Raw genomic sequence first — 21241 nt, forward strand, 5'->3', positions numbered from 1 at the left:
GTCATGATCCAAGTGTAGGACCTGGCATTTCGCCTTGTAGAACCTCATTGATGGCCTTGGCCTATCAATCCAGCCTGTCCAGATCCCTCTGTAGAGCCTTCCTATGCTCCCCCAGATCAAGATTCCCACCCAGTCAGTTTGGTGTTGTCTGCAAACTGACTGAGGGTGCACTTGATCCCCTCGTCCAGATCGTCAATAAAGATATTAAGTAGGACTGGCCCTTCACCCTCTGGGCCATACCCTCCAGCCAGTTTTTTACATGGTGAACAGTGCACTTATCCAATCCATGAGCATCCAGTTTCTCCAAGAGAATGCTATGAGAAACAGAGTCAAAGGCTTTACTAACTTCCAGGTAGACAACATCCTCAGCCCGTCCCTCATTCACCAAGCAGGTAACCCTGTGACAGAAAAAGATAAGGTTGGCAGAGCAAGACTTGCCTTTTATAAACCCATGCTGGCCTGATCTCCCAGGTGTCCTGTACATGTTGCATGATGACACTCAAGATTATCTGTTTCATGACCTTCTCCAGCATCAAGGTCAGGCTGACAGGCCTGTGGTTCCCTGCGTACTCCTTCTGGCCCATCTTGTGGATGGGTGTCACATTTGTCAACTTCCAGTCACCTGAGACCTCCCTAGTTAGCAAGGATTGCTGGTAAATGATGGAAAGTGGCTTGTGAGTGCTCCTGCCAGTTCCCCCGTGTCATGGTTTGAGATAGCCCCAAAATCCAATTCCCTGGCTCCATCCCCCCTCCCACATCTCAACCTAATGTGAGATGGGTTTTTCCAGACAAAACACACCAGACTCAAGTGGGGGAAAGAGAATATATTACAGTGACTGTACAAATAAATATAACATCACATTATACACACGATTATAACTATCTCTACCATGACATATAGTATTTACAGTGGATCAGGTCTCCTCTCCCCTCCAAATAAAAGTCCAGGAGGGAAAGAAGGACAGATCCCTTCCAGTCCTTAAGCAGCAGCTCCTCTTCTGTCCTCCATGCAGCAGTAACTGGGTTGTTGTAGCTGGATCTCTGTTCAACATACACAAGGGGGTCTCCAAGCCCCTCGGCTCTCCTTCGGTCCAAGTGAAGGCCTCACCTGTGGACTGCCAGCAGGGACAAGACTCGCATCACCACAGGCATATCACGAAATGCAGGGGCATCTTCGTGAAAGTCCCTTCCTCAGGGGATTCAAATTCCCGTTTGCAGAGCTCCGTGCTCTGTCTCCAGGCAGCGGGGGGGGCGAAGCCCTCCTCCACATTCCTTTGGCTGTCCTGGTCCAGCTTCAGGACGCCTTTGAGCTTCTTAGCTCCTCTCTGTAAGTGCTGTAGCACTCCAAGGCTCTTCCAAGTAAGAGTCCATCATCTTCCTCCTTCCAGGAGGTCTCAAAGGAGTTTTGGGGGGTCTGGTACAGTCTTACCCCAAACTCTGTCTCTCAGCTGCTGGTTCTCTCTCTCTCCTTTTCCAGGAGTCTTTTCTCTGGTGCTGCATGTTGTTTCTGCTGCTCCTTCAGTTCAGGTCTTATCTCCTGGCTCTCTGCCACCTTCTCCGGCCAGTGTCGGCTGCTGCTTTGCGCCCATGGAGAAAACATCTCCCGGCATAACTACAGGCACCTAGCCCAGCTTTATGCTGTTCCAGGTCCCTGCAGCCCCCAGCCAGAGGCTGGGAGGGGGCCAGAGGCCCCAAGGGGCTTAGAGCCCCTACCTCGTGGCTCACAACATGGCCACCTCTCCTACAACAACCAAAAAACTACAACTCTTCCGGTCTGGTTGTGATATGTTTACATTTCTGCAGGAGCGCCCATTGGGCAGAACTTCAAAACTTCCAAGGGTTTCCACCCCTTGGGGTCTACCACTTCTCTTAGCCTCTGGGGGAAAACAAGGTCCAAACCACGACACCCCGGTACCCTTGGGTGGATCCCATCCAGCCCTGTGAACTCATGTGTGTCTAAGTGATGCAGCAGATCACTGACCATTTCCCCTTGGATTATGGGGGCTTCATTCTGCTCCCTGTCCCTGTCTTCAGGCTCAAGGGGTTGAGTACCCTGAGATCAACTGGTTTTCCCTGTTAAAGACTGAGGCAAAGAAGGCATTAAATTACCTCAACCCTCTCCTGATCCTATGTTTCTTCCATATCTAATGAAGAAAAGATGTCCTCTGAAATGTGAGGGTCTCTCAAAAAGCAGCACAGTGTGAATCCTTATTGTGTGCTGGTGCATCTGCTGTTGTATCTGAGTTTTGCTGTTTACCTTCTTTCATACCTCTGCAATGTAACAGCTTGTTCTGAGAATTTCTTTCCCTCCACTGTCAACATTTTTGCCTCATCACATCTTATGCATAGTAGAGTTTAAAACCAAAATGTTTTCGTGTGATCAGGCCATCCTGATTGTCCTCCTCATTGTCTAAAGTCTTGCTCTGAAACCACCTCCAATTATGATCCATGTGTGTTACTGAAGCTGACACAAATGGTGTGACAAATATAAGTATTTTGAAGAAACTTGGCCCTGCAAGCCTCCTTTTGTGCACTTGGAATTAACAGATGCTTTAATATCCCTGTGTCATGCCCCTGCTTCTGTAATGTGCATACAATGATATCATTCACTTCATCACACAAAGATGATGTGAAAATGAATCGCTTAATGTTTGTAATGCATTCAGATGTTGTGATGAGCACTGTAGAAAAACTCACAAGCAAATGAATAATTCATTGTTCAAATCAGGCTTTGAATAGTACATGGTAAACAAGACATTGGACTTCACAATTATAGTGAAAGTAAGGCCAAATAATTAATGATCACTTGTTCAATTACCACTCTTCATTCAGACTATTGAAAGGAAATGGCATCTTATAGAAAGAGTGTTGTCATGTCCTAAGGGATTGTATGTTAGCATATGATGAAAGAATAATAAAGATAAAGATAAAATAATTATGATGTGTATTTTGGAACAATGATGAAGTGTGTTAGACTTCTGAAATTGCCTGATTTTGAGTCTATATGTCTCCCTTTACAGTGATTTAGTAGTAGTTGGGAATCCTAATCTCTTCTTTAATTCTGTTTTCACAGTTTCCTGCCACTCACTGAATCTTTTTGGACATTGGTGCTTAAGCATCAAATGAGGGGTGTAACACCCTCCCTGGACACTGTGGAACAGTCTCTGGATATATTTTTTTAGTCTGGATTTTATATATTGATATGAAAGGGTCTTAAAAGAAGCTAATGGAAGAGGAGAGTTAAACTTTCTCCTGTGTACTGGCTGCAAAATAAGAATTTAGTTTTGATGGCATCTCAGGTTCTGGAATAGCTTGTTCCTGTGTTCAACCTTGTGACCTTCCTTTGGATGATAGCTCTGGATGTTTACATTTTGAGAGTGAAAAAGAAAACTGAGGGATGTATTTGCAGCTACACTGCACAAAAATATGTCAGTAATTCAGACTGACTGACAGCTCCTCTAGTAACAGAAGTCACCTGCAATTTTTTATAGTCCTAGAGCATAAGCCATCCAAACATGTCCAAGAGACAGCCACAACCCATGCTAATACAATGCTCAGTATGTTAAATAACAGTTCTGGCACAGCTGTATTTAAAAGCAAAACCAAATCATGTTTGAAAAGCAATTCTGTATTTGACATTTCTGGTACAATTTGATACAGCACCGGTACTTCATAATATGGGGCAAATTTTGAGGAAAAAGCCCTGCATAATAACTGAGCGATTGGAATAAAATACAGGATCAAATATAAAAGGATAAATCTGCATTTTAGGACTGTGGAGAAACACAAACCTAAAGTACATTGCAAGCTGAGAAATGTAATGAAAGGAGGAAACATTCTTTCCTAGATTCCAAAGCTGGCAGTAAACACAACTTTAAAGTTTTTTACTATAGAGTATGCAGTCCTTTTTATTCTATATCAAGCAGAAAACTTGCAAAGGATGAACGTATCTTTCACAAAGATAGGCCAAATTCTTACACCTGAAGGCTGATACATCCAGGGAGTTCTATGTGTAGTTTCGATGGCCTTCTACAAGAGATGAGTTTTGGATGTTAATTGATATTTTCTTCCGTCCCTGTCAGCATTTTCTTACAATCCTGCATAGTTTTTAATCTGAGATTATAGTGAATCCAATACTTCATCAACATCACAGCCAGAGGTGGATTTTAAAAGTTTGAAGGTATTGGAAACAACTTATGGTGAGACTTGAACCTTGGAGACAGAAGGTAGTGAATGTAGGTACCTGAAGTAGTGCGTGCGCCTTAATCTTCTGATGCCAATCAGGCCCTGAGTTAGAAACTACTGAGTTAGTTCCTTGCATTTTTAATGCAGAAATCTCAAAGCATGTTATAGCTAATGAATTACTCTTGTCTGCAATGTGAAAGATGTATGTAAGTTACCATGTGCTTATTTTAGGTCTGCACAAATGGAAATATAAATCAGCTTGGCTTGCACTGCATGCAGAGCTAGTGTTAGGAAGAGAAACCAAAGATCTCCTTTCTGCTCTTGCTTGGCTGACCCAGGAGTGGGAGAAAGCTCATTCATGTGGGCAGAATTCTGCTTACTGTCAAAAGTACTTCTGGCTTTAGCTCAGTTCCCAAAGAAAACAAGACTACTTCTTCCTTCCCCCCACCCCCTCCTCCCTACCCTCCCTCATCGCTTCACCTTTCATTTTCTTGGACAGTTGTGGGAGGTTTGGGTAGGGCTGGAAGCAGTAAAATTGTTATGAAATAAGGGACTGGCTAGAAAAGGAAGATAAATTAGTCCTTTCTGAGAGATGTGTGAGCCTACCAGGTCTCTACTCTGTTTGGCCTGAGAGCTTGGCTGAACCTCTTGAACCATGGCTCAGGCTTTGCCTGAGCACAGGAACTGCCTCTATGCCTAGCTGGGAGTTCACTGATGAAGGAGGGATGTGTGGAATATTTTTTTGAAATGGTGCTACTGGAGTAAGGGTGGCTGGGAGTTATAATTGGGGAGTTATAATTGGCTGTAAAAGAGAATGAAGCTTAGGTTTTATTACTGGCACTGTTTAGAGAACTTGGAGCTATTCTTCCTGCCTGTAATAATACATTTAGCCTGCTTGGGAATGTATTGTTATAATTTTCATCAGCATGGCAATTAAAAAAAAGCATTTTATTTCCAACTAGAGTTGATAAAGCAGAAACTTATTTAAAATATTGAAGTCTAAGCCCCTTCAAGGGAGTGTTTCTTTAAATAAATACTTAACAGCATCTCAAACTCCAAGAGGTTTTTTTTTTTAATCTTCTAAGTAAGTGTTCTTTGCAGTTATGTCTTTCATCTCATGGGAACTGTCTGCTCCTTGTTTTAATCCCAAAACATCATCAAAGTCAGTGGGAAAGAAGAGGAAAAAAATAATATCTGCAAACTCCAAAATAAAAGCTCAGTGTACTGTGATTCAGCTGGGCAAAATCCTATCCTAGTACTTTTACATTTTGTACAAAGAAAGATGGAGTGTTAGGAGAAAAGAATTTTCAGGGTTGGACATTTTACTGCATTGGTATATGGATCTAGAATTCTTGTTCTTTTCACCAAGAACCTCCAACATGAAATGTGTTAGGAAGTGTGGGATGATGTCTAATTTGCCCTCCTTTGGAGTACAACATTGTGGTTATTGGTGTAGAAGGAAATCAGAAGTGCATATCAGAAACATCTCCCCAGTCTATTTGGAAGAGAAAAATTGAGACTGTTGTCCTTCCTCTCCCCCTGGAAAATCTGCTAACTTCATGTTCTTTAGTCTGAGCTAGCTCTCAAGGTCATAAAAGTAATTTTTTGAAGCCTGTGGCCCTAGTATTCTTGTAGATAATAGCATCAGGCCCATTATCTCCTACTCCTCAATTTTCTTTTGGCTTCCTGCAATTTACATCCCATTGTCCACTGATATTTTCTATGTTCTTTTAAAGTAAATCAAATAACACTTCCTATGTTGTCTCTGGACTTAATAAAAATCAGACATGCAGCATTTGGGATTCTTAAAATAACACGTTTTAATACAAAGATGTGAGATTTCTTTTGAAATCTGTGGTGGATGTTTGTTTCCTGCTGGGCTTAATTTAGGAATCTAGTGCTAGCATTAAACCAAGGGGAAAAATATTTGCTCTTTCATCTGTGTGCCACATCCCATCCGAAATCACAAACAGATCTTTTAAATTTCTGATCTTTGTCCCCTGGTGGATGTGTATAATACACATGCCTGTCTAACATATGAGACAACCAGAGCCTTAAAAAAAAAAAAAAAAAAAAAAGGCAAAAAATTGCTAAGCTTATGCTTCTTGTCTTAGGCCTCATAATCATGTGCAGTTTGGGAGAATGACAAGTGTCTGAGTTTGTTTTGATTTGATAAAGGTGCAGCTTTTCCTTCTTCTGAAGAAACCTTTTTCTTACCAAATCAAAACTGATTTTATTGGTAAAATAAAACACAGGTAAAAATGCTTGGGGAATAAATACCTTCCCTATATCAGGAGACGATTTCCCTTCTTTTCATACCACCTTTGAATACAGAAGTAAATAACTTCAGACATGTCCCCTTAAAATTATGAAATGTACTAAGGTCAAACCCAAATGTGAATCTCAGTCTTTAACGCCTAGCCATGTAGCTCTTGTAAATCACATTATAACAGGCAGAAGAACTTCTGTTTTTTGCAAGCTGGTATGAAACTTCGTGGCTTCAGACTTTCAACTGCTTGGATCACATCAAAGGTCTGGAATCAGAGTTTAAAGGAAGTTTTCACTTTCTATTTGATAAAAGTCTACCTTTGTTGGAAAATCATCTTGGGCCCATAGTGCTATAATAGAGATTACACATGAAAAGCATATTTTATAAGAAAGTTATTTAGTTGTAAAATGTAACACTGAAAAGTTTGATGCTAGAATTAATATTGGTCCTGTAATCTCAGTGGGTATGTTGTATGTAGGCATTATGATACAGATTTTAATTATATGCTTGCATCTTTTTTCTCTGTAGTTTCTCTGCCTCATTTACATAAACATCCGTTCTCACCTCTCCCTCCTCTCAAAGAGAAAGCACTCTTTAAACTGACAAGCTATTTGATGTTTTGTTTTCTCTTTATACAGTGTAAGAGCAAATTGCAGTAGCTGTATGCTGTTCCAGCCCTGATATGAGGGCAAAATAATTAATTCTTTCCTGCGATTCTCTGTGGTACTTCATCAGTGGAGGAGCAGTGATCTTATATAACCTAAGAGCAGCTTTTTAGTTGCAATTGCAAGGGAAGCCATGTCAGCTGAAACTTAGAGAATTCATGTATTGAAATTTTAGTTATTTTTACAACGTGTCTGTGCACAGATTTAGTTTTTCTATCAGGTGGAGAGATCTAAGAAGACTGAGTTTAAAAATAAAAAAAAAAGAAAGAAAATGCAGACATGTTGCCAGTTCCTGATCCAAAGCGAGTGTCTTCCGAGGCTTCCCAAAGGAAAGGCGACCAGGATTTTACAGTGTGTATTTTTGAGTTCATTTGTTTGTGAAAACTAAAGTTTATATTTATATGAAAGGAAAATTTCAGCCCAAACAGTTTAATTTTGCTGGAAAATGTGTCTTTGTAAATAAAAGTATCTGACTCACTTATTAATTGAGGATGATGTTTAGTTAAAAGTAGTAGTTTTGTAGAAGGATGAGAAGATGTGTTAACTTTGATTTTCTCCAAAATGTCATGTTAGTGTGTTCAAAATATTCTGCATGTATTGGCCAATAATCTGCTGTGTTATCCTCTTAAGAGTACACTGGCCACAAAGAGCAGTTTTTGGCAGGATGGGGTAGAAGGAATGATGCTGTGCTGTAAAACCTGGGGTGAGTTATGCTGGGTCCTGAGCTCTCCAAGCTTTCCATCCTGATGGAAAGATTTACAGATATGCCTTGGGGTCTGATCTGCCTTCTGTACTTCAGATTCCTGTCTGTGCCTTAAATAATCACACTTTTTTTTTTTCTCCCCAGGGTGTTCAGTAACAGAACCAAACTAGAATTTATTCTGAAACAGTGTGAGAGTTCATTTTTAAAATGAGACTGTTCACTCAGTGGTCTTTAAAGCTAGCCTTGGCAATAGGGGTATCATGATTTTTCAGAACACTTTTCAAAGACCCTGAACTTAAACTAACAGTTTAGCTCAAAGAAATAAATTAAGCAGTATTTATTTGGAGTAGATATTTCATTTTCTTGAGCTTTATCTTCCATAGCCTTGGTATCAACCTTAAGCAAAGTGATGAAGCTTGTAAGGAGCAGATATACCTCAGCCTCTGTTAGAAGGGACTACTCTCCACCTGGCACTCTTAATAAAAAGTTATTTTAACCATAATGTACTCAAAAAAATCCACTCATTTACCATCTTTTTTGCTCCATACTGAGCATGTATCATTACATGACTCAGAGGTGAGAGTATGTCCCATCTGCAAAACAGAGTGATGTCTTTTGGCAGTCTCTTTGCTCCATTATTTTCTTTTAATTTACAGAGAGTGTTCAGCTCTAAGCACACACAAAGGAATAGGAGAAAACTCGATGATGATCTCAGTGATGTGATATCGTATCTGCCAAACCATTTTGCTGATCTTATTTTGGTATACTATGTTCATCATTTATGGGAAGTTGTGATTTCTCAAGATGATACTAAATCTCATGTAGGCAGCATTTCACTCATTTGCAAGTTGAGGTGGAAAGGTAAGCATCATCAAAGGGCTATGCAAGAACCAGCTTTTTGTCTTGTTGTAACAGTAAGCTGTCACAAGATTAAATTGTCCTGCTGATGAGATGTCATTAGGATATTACCTCCAATAAGGTCTGTATTTGATCAGCTATATCCTCACTGGTACGATAGTGCCTGAAAGTGGTGCCAAAGTGGTACACAGGCCAACACAAAACATGAAATTGCACTTTTTATCTGCAAAAAACCTAAACCCAAAACAGTTTCTCATAAAACAAACCACCCCCCCCATTCTTTCTGTTATTGCCTTTTTGAAGTGTTTGTTCAATAAAAAAACCTGTCCTTTTGGTTGTTTTTATAGAAAGATAAATCAGAAGAGAAATTTCTAGGTTGGGGGTAAAATTTTGAGAAATAACAAATGGATTGAAGACTTCCAAGGCCAATGTTTTATAAAAGTTCAGACATTGAAGTCTGCTTCACTGACTTTAAGTGAGACAAATGTTTCTGAACATGGTTCTGAAGAAGGGTCTTAAAAGCTAAACTGTTTTAGGAATTTTTAAAATGCTACCTTCAATCTTTATATGCTGTAATGGAGCCAAATTTTGGGCAACAGGAACAAAGGAATGTAGTCCTAACTGTGTGCATTCCTACTTTTACTTTAATTGGAAGCTAGGGAACATGGAGAAAGCAGAAAGCTTGTATTAAATACACAAAACCAATACAAACATCTTCTCATAAAATGGTTTTATCTTCACTTTTTTCTTTTATCTTGAGAATTATCAGAGTATGTAATGTGAATTGTATATGGAATTATCATGTAATTGAGCTTCAGTGTCCACGTAGTTGAAAATATGTCTGCATTGCTCTAATGGTTACTTTTACTGTAGCATTTCCTACACTTAGAATGGGAAATATGCAGACAAATTTAGGTCCTGTAAATGAAAAATATTTAGTTTTTATTGAGTACTCTCTGTTATTTTGTTCATACTAGACATATCTGATTTTATCGCATATTTTCTTAACCAAAAAAACCCCAACCCCAAGAAACCCAACAGGAATTCTTAGGTTCAGTTTCTCAAATTAATGTATTTTTTTGTCCTAGTAAGTTCATTTCTTTTCTTGTAAGCTAGTAGTTGTTATGACACATCATCTCTGTTCCAGGATTTCCCTGCTCATTCCTTTGATGTGTCTTATAAAAGCCTTGAACATACTTGACTCTGATATAGTGATATATATACAGCCAAATATGACCAAAATGAAACTTGCAATGGTTATGCTTCTGTATTTTACTGTGGTATTTATGTAACACTTCGAGTTATTGTGCTAACATTTCAGATATTTCAGTTTCTCCTCATCACTGTTATCCTTAAAACTGTTTCTGTAGATAGTGGGCCAGAAGCAGGAGATGAAACAAAGCTTTTTATTTAATCTATATAGCAGGGATTGTCTAGATTAGGTCTCTACAGGAAAGGCATTTGGCTTTCAGCCCTGTACTTTCTTTTAAATATGCAAGTACAGCTTACATTCACCTTTTGTTTGTAACAAAATACTTGATTCAAGTTTTTCACTTTGTGTGCATAAACTGTCCATGAAAGTGTCTCTGATACTTCGTGGCTGGGTAGGTGTAGGTTTGTGTTTGGTTGCTACTTAGAGTGATAGAAATAAGGGAAGAGACCCAAAGCAAAGTACTGGCACTTGTGCAGCACGGTAAAATAAATAATCCTGAATTATACTATGCAAGATGTTACTGACTAAGCCCCTGAGGAGCAATGCATGCTTTGGGATAATATATTTTATATTCTACCTATGAATGTGTGTGAGTGTATATAACTTTATAAATCACCTTTCAGCTGGACAAAGTCCCATAGATTCAAATGAAATCACTGTAACTTATATAAATTGTAACTTAATTGGTTGGATATTAGGAGAAGGCTCTTCTTCTCCTAGAGGATACTTGAGCCAGGAACAGACTGCCCAGGAAAGTGGTCACAGGAGCAATCTGGGCAGAGTTCAAAAAGCATTTGGGCAATACTCTCAGGCACATAGTGTGATTTTTAGGGCTGTCCTGTGCAGGGCCAGGAGTTAGACTCGATGTTCCTTGTCAGTCCCTTCAAACTCAGGGTATATTATGATTCTGTGATTTTTTCCTTTTCCCCACTCATCCCAAATAAAAAGATACTGCATCTTAAATGGTGATTGAGGAAGGATATGCAGCTTCTACTCTATTGTGTTAAAGGAGAAAATGGTGGGAATCAGAAATGACTCTGCTTATCTAGGATGATTGAGTACAATCTTTTTAAGTATTCCTTAACTTGATTCAACTGCTCCCATTCTTTTCTCCATTAGTGTGTTCTTATAATGGCCTTCATACTGTAGGAAAAAAATATGTTCAATGAAACATGCAGTTTTTAATAACTGTTTGTAACATCTTGTTTTTGGCATGTGTTTGTCCGTTTAAAAATAAATCCTGATTTTTTTTTTAATCTTTTATTGCTAACTAGAATTTGCACGAAGCTTTTGGAGAAATATGAGTTCATGGCCAAATTGGTGGTATTCCATGTTAAAATTCCAGATGCTTTGGATAGAACATGCTACAAGAAGTGGCAGTGTCTATGCTGGGTTGCTATTTTACTTCTTTGATGTGACGTTGGAGGACAAATAAAAGTCATCTTGAGGTGTTCAGAGTTAGTGTTGGGGGCAAAGAAATTAAATCTGTAGATTTTTGGGTCAACTTTTACTCCTGTGAATTGTTTGTCTAGTGTTTCTCAAGCCTTTGCTTTGAAAATACAGAGGTTGCATATTTTGACCAAATATTTTACAGATTGTGGATAAACCATTAAATATGGTTTACTCGATGTTTGTTTTTTATTGTCATAAGTTTATCTTTTCTTGATTTCTAAAACATCATTCATGTTTTTTGAGTTATTTTTCCTTTTAAAAACAAAATTAAATAAAGAGAAAATTTGATTGCCACAAAAGAACAAATAAAATAATGAAAAAGTTGATTGAGACATTTTTTGAGCTAGTTATGTGAGAACTATTTTAAAAAGTACCATATAAATCTGCAACTTATTATTTAATGGATGTAAGAAAGACTTTAGGTTCAGTGTCATTAAACAGTTTCCTTAAGCGGGAATGTGGTTTGGAATGGTTGTTTATAAATATGTAGATTAATTTAAGTCCAAAAAGTGTCAAGCATTAATGTTAATGCATGTTAATGAAGTGCTACTGCACTAAGCAGTGGATAGCCAGCCAGAACAGTGGAGATAGGATTTACCCTGAGGATCAAAATGAAACTGCCATGCAATGTAAACAGAAGGCATGGCTCCTATTGATTGGCAGGGATGTTGTTCACTATTGACACTTATTTCCTGGTATTCTATCAGATACACAGTTAAACCAAGTTTTTACTGTCTCCAACCCTCCTGGTTTTTTCACTGAAGTAAATCAATTTCGAGGACAGAAATGAATACCCTTCTTTCTCAGAGAGACAGCAGGATTCATAAGGGAATAATTACAAGTCTAATTCAGCTCTTTTAATGACATCAGCCCAACAATTCTTGGATTCAAAGTCCCGGATGAGTTCCTAAGCTTTTTAACTCTGAGCTTCTAGGCTGAAATAGTATGACTTTTAAATTTGGCTTTCATTGGAAGATCAAAGAAGTGACTGCAGTATTAATTAACTGTGTGTATTTCTGTTTGTGTAGCTTGCTGAAAAAAAATTGTGTATTTAATAGCATCCATTTGCTGGGTGAGATAAGGAAAGCTGGTATGTTGGGCCTATAGGAGGAACTGACTGCAGGACTGACAAAAGCTTCTAGAAGTTGGTCATCCATGTACGTATTCTCTAGAAGATTTTTCTGTCAGATCTAATCTGATAATCCTGAGATGAGCTTTTCTAATGGGCTGGATTCCAGATGGATTACTTGGTGTGACTATTTGTTTCATCTTGTGACTATTTGTTTTATCTTGTGCAAATTTTAAGCACATGAAGATTTTTTTATTTTGTACAAAAATTACAAACATATAGTTGGGAATGTAGAGGGGAATGACATTTTTCTACATTGTTTTCTTATTTGGTAATAGCATCCATAACTTCCGTTTTTGTAACCATACAGTGAAGGAGTGCTGGTGCCCTGTTTGTATGATTAAAATCTGTACTCTTTTGGTCAAGGCAGGCCAGCCATCCTTTCTACCCATTCTTCAGTATAAAATAGAAAATATATAAAAGTTAAATATAACCAGCATCCAAGATCATTTTATTTCTTGCCTTAACCCTTTAGCTGTATTGACGCTGTATCCACTGCTCTGCCTCTCTCCTCTGATCCGGTCATTTCCTCACAGAGAAAAATCGGGTTTGTCAGATATGATTTACCCTTGGTTGGTCCATGCTGACTGTTCCCAACCTAGTTCTCCATGTATTCAGAGATGTGCTTCTCACAAAGTGGAGTAAGGCTGACCAGCTGGCAACCCCCTGTACTGTCCTTTAGGCCTTTTCTGAAGGCGGGTGCAATGTTTGCCTTTCTCCAGGTGTGGGACATCTCTGCTGGTCTCTATGACTTTTTCAAAGATAAGAGAAAGCAGATGCATTATGGCAGCAGCCATTTCTCTCAGCACCCCTGAATGCAGCCCATCTCTTATGTCCTCACTTCAGCTGAGTTGTTGCTGTCCCAAAATGATGACTGCTTCTTCTAGACTGAGGTAGAGCAGAACTAAACTGCTTGTATGCATCTATCAGAAACTGTCCTTGGTTTCCTCTTAGTTTCCTTTTACTTATACTGTAAGGGAAGGGAACCTCTGTGCCAGTCACATACGAAGATGGTACTGCTTGGTCTGGTTTGCTCAGAAATAGGACAAGAAGTCATGCAAAGCCTCTGACACATGCTGGGGAGAGAGAGTCATGGTATTTTGCTGAGGAGATGAAATGCTGGAGGAAAGTGTGCCCCCTTCTACAAGTTCTGTTTTTAATGTAAAGGTATTATTTGTTCATTAAAAGAAGTGGTAGATCTCTGCCTGCTTGTTGAAGGCAGCGCACCTGTACGCCAGCTCTGGGTCAGGACCTGGGCTCCAGGGGTAGCAGACTGTGCTTGCCTGCTGGCTGCCAGTGGCCGCTCTGATCCTGTTTCTGCGGGAACAAGTGTTGGATCAGCAAATGGGATGTATGTGAGAACAGTAACATGCAAATATTGATTTACTGGCTACCCGAGCTGCTTCTGTGGTTGCAAGCTGTCTGCCTTCAGCTGCATGCCTTACGCTGCCCGTAAGGCACAGCTCTCCTGCTCTGCTGCCTTACCCTTGTTATTTGGAGAGGACTAAGGAGTGTTCTAACACACGGCATGTGAGAAAGTGAATCCATGGAGTGCTACTGTGGGAGATGCTGGTCAGCCAGAGCGTAGTCCAACCTATTTCTTTCATTACCGCTGGTGCTGTAACTGTGTGTTGCATTTGTTAACTCTTTGCAAACTCAGGACAAGGACTGCCATGGTGTCTGGCATCTCCCATGGGAGTGAGGAGCAGACAGCAAAAGGCTGCTATAGAGCTGGGGAGGAGGTGGTTTTGTTGTAATTTTCCACCCTCTATCCCTTTGTTTCTTAACCCCTTAAGAAACCCACAAACCTATCCCTTCATAATTAGTTCTGTGCAAAAGGTTGAATTCAGCCTGTCTCAGTTTGGGCAAAAGGGAGTAGAAACCTCAGTGATGATAGTAAAATTGTGTTCTGTGTAATTTTAGATGTCAGATTGAAAATCTGCTGATCATGGATAATTTTCAAGCATAAGTCCGGGCCTACAATTATAGTGGCATTTGTGCTTAGAAATCCTGACTTCACTGTCCCATGAATGTGGATTTAATTCTCATTACTATCTAGATAACCTCAGAATTTTTGGTTTTGATCTTCCTACACGAGATGCTAATCAACGACCAGATTCTTTTTAATTAACCCCTTACTAGGACTTTTTTTTTTTTTAAATTTAGGCAGCTTTTTGTTTTATATATCCCTAGACACTTTTGCATTTTTGTGGTTTAATTACATTTAGAATAGAAAGAAATTTTCATTTTCCAGGGAAAAGGGTTAAAACAGAGTTTGCACCTGAGAACGGGAATTTAATATTATGCCTATCGAGCAGCACTTGATAGTGATGAAAATGCCAGAATGCCTGACAGTGGTGTATTCTGTTGCCATCAGTGTCCCATTAGGGAACCTTTCCAGGACTCAGTGAGCTCCCGAGAGCTATATTTGTTTGCAGATTTTTCTTTTTTTGTTTGTATGCGTTTGCCCTTCCTTCCCTTCCTTTTTTTTTTTTTATTTGTGTCTTATTAATTCCCCCCTAGATTCTAACACTCTTAAATACAGCTCATCAGACTATGACTATACACCAGAGAAGCATTTGGCCTCTTCAATTTGTTCAGCTTCAAATTCCCCCTATTGTCCAAACAGGCAGCTGGCTATTGATGTGGTGTGGAAAAACCTCAAGGAAGCAACCTCTCCTTGTGAGCACACCACAGGAACAACAAGTGTCGCAGAGGCTGTTTGCACAAGCTGGAAATGTTGCTTCTGCAGTTTGAGATCCCTCTATGGGCTTGGTACCTTCTTGAGTTGCCCTCCAGCTTCTACAACACTTTTACTGCAGTGTGCTACTGAAATTACTGTTACTGTCAGAACTTGTTTGCTGTGGGTTTTTTTAAGGTTCCTGGGCACTACTAAGACAGCTGTCAGACTCTTGTTGTACTGAAAATCTCCTTGCAAATATTGGAGATCTTGTGCTTTGTTTCAGTTGTCTGCTTTACTTAAAAACCTGCTGTGTGTCAAAACTAAAGGAATCCTTTTTTCCCTCAATATGCTGATACTTCCTGGCAATTGTGAGCAGGACATAAACCCATTAAAAGCCTCGAATTACTTCTTAACCAATGTTTATACAATAGCTCAATACAAATTATGTTTATACAATAGCATAACTCAAAACTGTGCTATTTTCATTTTGACAAATTTGTATATGCTGTGGAAACCACAGGATTTGTGGGAGGAGGAGATTGCCTTGAAGAAGAATCCAGCATTAACTGGCCATTGGTTACTGAGATGGTACACAAACCTCGGTGTCAGATTGGCTTTGTTTGTTGCTACAGGAGGCGTGGGCTGCTGGATGTTTTATAAGGAACACTTTTCTCAGTTGCATGCTTGCCTGGGGGTGGCCTCCTCTACCATAAGCACCTTATTCTTGCTAGTCATCCCTTCAGGCTCAGCATGCTGGTGTAAGGCAAAGTGAGAAAAGACATCGGCAGACCACAGCATGAAGCACCTTATCAGCAGTGGCCAGCAAATGAGCTCAAATCAGCCTTAATTTGTAAAAAGCTTACTAAACTAGGACTGGGCTCCTCAGGAGACAAGTTGCCTTTTTCTCACCAGCTGAAATGATGAGATACACCAAGGGCTGCTGTCCTGGATCAATTGAATGTGCTGATGCCCTGACATTCTTTGCAGACTTTGGACGTATTTAGTATTTAGGGTATGTCTCCATATTGCTCTATTTATCCTGAGCCTCCTGGAAACCATATGTCTGTGACTCATGGGACAGCGAGCCTGGGCTAATCAGCTATGTTGACAGGCAGGGTGTATTTTATTTGGCTTAATGCAACCCTAATGTGGTCGTGCAGTTTCCAGAATAGCTTGTGTGGATATGCCCATAATCAGAGCAGCTTAAAGTGACTCTGAATTTGTCTCTGTCCAGTTCAGACTGTGTGACCTTTAAAGAGACTGTGAAGCAATAGCTCTTCCTTTTTCCTCTCTGCCCCAAAGGCCAATCCAGGACACAGAGGTTTTGAAGGGACACAAGAAAAATAGAGCCAAAGTAAACATCAGCAATGAAAGAGGAGAGGAAGAAACAAAAATAGCAATGGAAATCTGTCAGGTACAGAGAAGGCTCTTTTTGACATACTCTATTTCTTATAACACTTAGCATACGTTTAGTTAAACCAGTAAAAACAGACATTCTAACCCTGCATTTATGGTATACTCCTGCTGGGAAGATTATATTCAACACTGGAGCTATGGCAAATCAGAATTGTTTTGTAGGAACAAAGGTATTTTTTAAACTCTGATACATCTTACTACTTGTTCTCAACTGAGTTCATGTATTAAATAAAATGGAAAAAGGCAGTGTGAGCATGCTGCAGGTATGCTACAAAGTTGCCTGGATGACTGACCCTCCCTATTTGGCTGGCTACTTTCTGAGAACGTGTTGAACACATGCTCTGCTGCTGTTTGAAGGCCCCATGAGAGGAAGAAGCTGATTGAAAGCTCTCAGTTGTGCTGAAGTGGGTGGCCAAAGTGCTGGAATTGAACAGCTACTATGAAACCTGCTGAACTTTGTTGTTTATAAATTATTTTGCATGCCATCTGGAACAAGAATGGTGCCACAGTTTACAAAAGCTGTAGCTGAGGTTCAGGTGTGAAATATTATTAAGTGATTATCAGATTTTAAAGGCTTCTCTAAATGGCTTAAAGACAGATTCTCAGGTTAGAGAGGTTTTAACTGAAACACACTGCTAGCTTTTCTTTCCTTGCAGTGTGTTTGTCTAAGCTACATTTGGGTGTCCCGTTAAGTCCTTACCAATACCCAAGAATACTTCTGTGATTGTGTCTAGGGCAAAATATCCATTAGATAAGAGTACCACCTCCATGGGCAGGAGGTGGTAACTGTCCAAAATATTCCTCAGAAAACCTTCCTCTTGTGATTGAATGGTGTCAAATATGAGATTTTTTATATTTCAGGTAGAATGAAGCTACTCAATACATGAGCCCATTTCCCAAATCTTGCTAAAGCAATCTAGCAATTCCAGTTGGGACAAGGGCACAAGGACCATGCAACATGGCCAGCCTGTAATTGGCCTTCTGCTTGCTTGACTCGCTCTGTCTTTTATGGACTTTTCCCTTGGTAGCAGAATGGTGTCCATAGGTGCCATCTGGGTTGGATGAGGAGACTGGGCCATTTTTAGGAAACCTAAAGAAGTATGATTTTGTTGTCCCCAGCTGTGGCCTCACCTGGATCAGTAAGACCGGGAATCTTTGAACTTTCCAACTTTCTGCTATGAGTATGAGGGGGATTTTTACCACTTTTCGTAGTGAATCCCGGTTTAAAAAAGGCATAGGGCAAATGTGCTGTGATGGTGACTCATGTCTTTACTATGTGAGCAAACGGGGATGTAACTGAGATGGCTCAATATGTGGGATGCTCAACATATGCTGGCTGGGCATATAATGGGAAATGTCACAGGAGAGAGACTGCAACACGCAAACCTGGTTTGTACATGGACCTGATGGTGTGCTGACACACACCTTTTTAATTAGGTGCATTGCAGCTTAAGCTCTTTCTGGAAAGTTGGTAGTGAAGGCAAAGAAAATTGAAAGTCTTATAGATATCAGTCAGGTATAAAACATGGATTGACAACTGGAACAGATATTAATAACAAAAATACAATCCACTTGCATAATTTTTGTAGGAGTACCTTTCTCTTCTGTTGAACTAGGTGGAAAGCTTATGTGCTTGTTAATGTGAAGCAGATGGCTACGATTGGAAAGCAGCAATAAAGAAGGTTTTCTGGTCAAATTTTTTATAATGCTGAACAGGCAGTTCCCTGATATGACTCTATACCTCATTAGTTGGCATTATATACAAGGAATTAAATATAACTTGCCTTGCCTTGCCTTGCCTTGTGCTATCTGGTTCAAATGCAGTCTCAAAATTTGATGCTGTTGCTTGAATTAGTGTGTTTTTACTTTGAGTGTGTGACAGTTTCAATATGTTCTTATTACAGCTTCCACATATTAATACCTTATGAAAAGGTTGCTAAAGTATTATAGCTACTTTTCAGACTTCAGCTTCTACTTTCCTCTGAAAACTTACATTTGTGTGCAGGGTTTTCTGTTCTGCATGAGATGCTAAGGAGAAGATGGGAACATTAAACTCAGAACTATTAAAATCAATGGAAACCTGGGGTTTTGAGAACAGATGAGGATTGACACATGGGTTCTGACTGCTACTTTGTCCCCTTACTTTTGTAGACCTACAAAACAGGGTATGTGTGTATATGTCTACTTTCTAGCTTCCCTGGCTATTGCTTTTTTCCCCCCATATGAGTGTAATTTTAAAGTGTCTAGTGCTGTGGAATTCATTCTGCAGCCTTCTGCTCCATCAAGGCACCAAATAGGTCTCCCTTGCACATACACAGTTATTTTCATAAAATCTGGGGGAACTTACTAGCTTTGAGACTCTGGGTCCTTTGTCAAATGTGTCTGAATTTAGTCAAAAGTTCAAAAATTGCTGGAAACGTGGGCAGACAGTGTCCATATGTGCACACAGGTAATGAACCCATAGGCTTTGCGTGTACAGGAACACATGTACCTAGTGCTGCATGTGCTTTTTTTACTCTGTACAGTTGATGAAATTCCACCAGGTCTGAAAATTAAATCCTACTTCAAGAAATAATTGATTTGCCTTCGTTCTTTATTTTTTTTTCCCCAGGCATGTTATTTGTTTATTTATTTTGCTTCTCTCTAATCCATCCTTATAAGTGGTATAAGAGAAATGCTGACACACTCTTGCCTTTGCCATTACCAGTGGGTGCTACTCTAAAAGTATCTAATGATTTTAATGAATTTGTGCCTGAAAGTTGGACACTGAAGCTGATTTGAAAGCATTCAACAGTGAAAAAAGGAGAGGCCTCTATTGATATCTAGTCAAAAGTGAAGACTTAGCTGTAATTATTTACAAATCAATTAATGGACCTTTCCTCTAACACCCTATCAGTCAAAGACTGGCTAAGAGCAGAGGAGAGCATTGATAAGAATACACCATGAAACAAAATCAATTGGTTTTTCTCATTCTGACAGAAGTGAGCTGTACACGTGTATTAACCCAGAATGCAACAGGAAAATGTCCACAGGCTGGAAGATAACCTAATTTTTTAAAATCAGCGTTGTCATAAGAATGTTTCGTAACTGATTGTGAGATTTGAATTTATATAGCAGCCTGGTGGTAAGAATCAAAACAGCTTTTGGTGCAGTGTCACAAACTCTTTAAAGCTAGGTTTGCTTCCTCAGCTCTGGAATCTGTCCTTCATGTCAGCTAATTTAAAGGAAGTAGATATACAGCATGAACTTTGAGATCATGCTTTTATGAATGAGGTCATATGATCGTTTGCAGTTTTCGGTAATTGTTGGTTCATGTATATTTCTGATTCTGTAGGACAGCCATCAATATTTTTTCTCTTTTTGAAAAAAAGTTTTTTTAATTAGTGTGTTCTTGTATACAAAATCTTTTGTTTCATATTTGTTTTTCTGCATGTGAAGTTGTGATGTTATTCAGACCGTAATCCTGGTTGTAGTATGATTCTGCACCCCCCTCTAAATCTTAATATTTCCTCCAAATGGCTGATGAAAAAAGTCTGAAACATTTCTGTAATTATCAGTATAGCACTAAGATACTATTGCGGTGATTTAATTAAATGATGAAATTTAAGACTACTAGTTCTAGCAAATATTAGTTCTTTGTGTGATTGCACAATATGAAAGTCTCAACAAATTTTCAGTCTAAGTTTTTTTCTCTTTGCACTTAATAGGAGTAGTGCTCTAATTTCTGCCTCCAGCTGGGCAGTACATATTTCACAGCCTTATGATTAGCATAACTTCATTCCACTCAAGCATTCCTCATCAATGTGCTCCAGCTTGAGCTCCACAAATGGAGCTTTCCCCAAGCTGCTTTTGGGAAATCCTTGTGAAAGAGACCACTATGCTCATGCTACCACTTCTCTCCATCCCTCCAACATGTTTTGTTGTTCCTAGCTGTAATATGCTTTTCTACATTTCTGCAGGTTATTTTGCAAATCATCCAAGGAGTGTAGCAGTTGCTCTGCTTGTCTATTCAATTCATTTTTCAGCCTAAGATAACTCTAAAGATTGTATCTCCTCTGAGATTTAGTGCAATAACTTCCTCACCCAGTAGTAAAAATAGGCACTGGTGCGTACAAGGGCAGGAATACCTGAGAATTATTTAAATAAGCAGCAGGCCAAACCTTAAAGCAAAACCCAAAGAAAAAATATTAATCAAAATCAGGATTATCAGTAATGTTTTGTGACCAATACTAAAGGTCAGCACAGTAACCTTTCAGTAATGCATCGTGCAGTCATGCAAAAGACCTGGTTTCTGTTCCCAGGCTTAGTCTGAACAAACTTGTGTGATTTGTTTAACCTCTACAGAGAGAAAGCTTTGCATTGCTTATCGATTTCAAGGGTGACCATACAGATGGAAGTATGTGCCCTTTTGGTTCTGAATTGGAACAACAGTTCTTGGGAGAACAAGTTTTTAGGGACTTTTAAGTGCTAGAAGTATGCAATGAATGTTAGAAAGAAAGATATGGAGCTCTATCTTTTAAAACATGTTAATATTTTAAACCCTTGAAAAGGTAAAAGTGTATGTAGTGAGTCTGACAGCTCCATGCTGAACATAAGGATTCCCAGAGAAACCTGCAGTGCTCCAAGGGACTCTCTTTGTACCAATAGAGATGCTTAAGTTTTCAAGCT

At 39.4% G+C, this 21241-nt stretch overlaps 2 long non-coding RNA genes across 3 annotated transcripts in view; both read left to right on the forward strand.

Annotated features, from left to right (window-relative positions):
• The window catches only part of LOC135419449 (uncharacterized), a 264674-nt gene that overhangs the window by 161651 nt on the left and 81782 nt on the right, over positions 1-21241 (forward strand). The window lies entirely within an intron of this gene.
• LOC135419197 (uncharacterized) overlaps positions 1-21241 on the forward strand; it is a 41473-nt gene that overhangs the window by 3244 nt on the left and 16988 nt on the right. For both annotated transcript variants that reach the window (XR_010432860.1, XR_010432857.1), the window contains exon 3: positions 16460-16571. This is a non-coding gene — a long non-coding RNA (uncharacterized LOC135419197). The remainder of the gene's footprint in view (positions 1-16459; positions 16572-21241) is intronic.

Source organism: Pseudopipra pipra, chromosome 1, assembly GCF_036250125.1.
Source record: "Pseudopipra pipra isolate bDixPip1 chromosome 1, bDixPip1.hap1, whole genome shotgun sequence".
Lineage (NCBI taxonomy): Eukaryota > Metazoa > Chordata > Aves > Passeriformes > Pipridae > Pseudopipra > Pseudopipra pipra.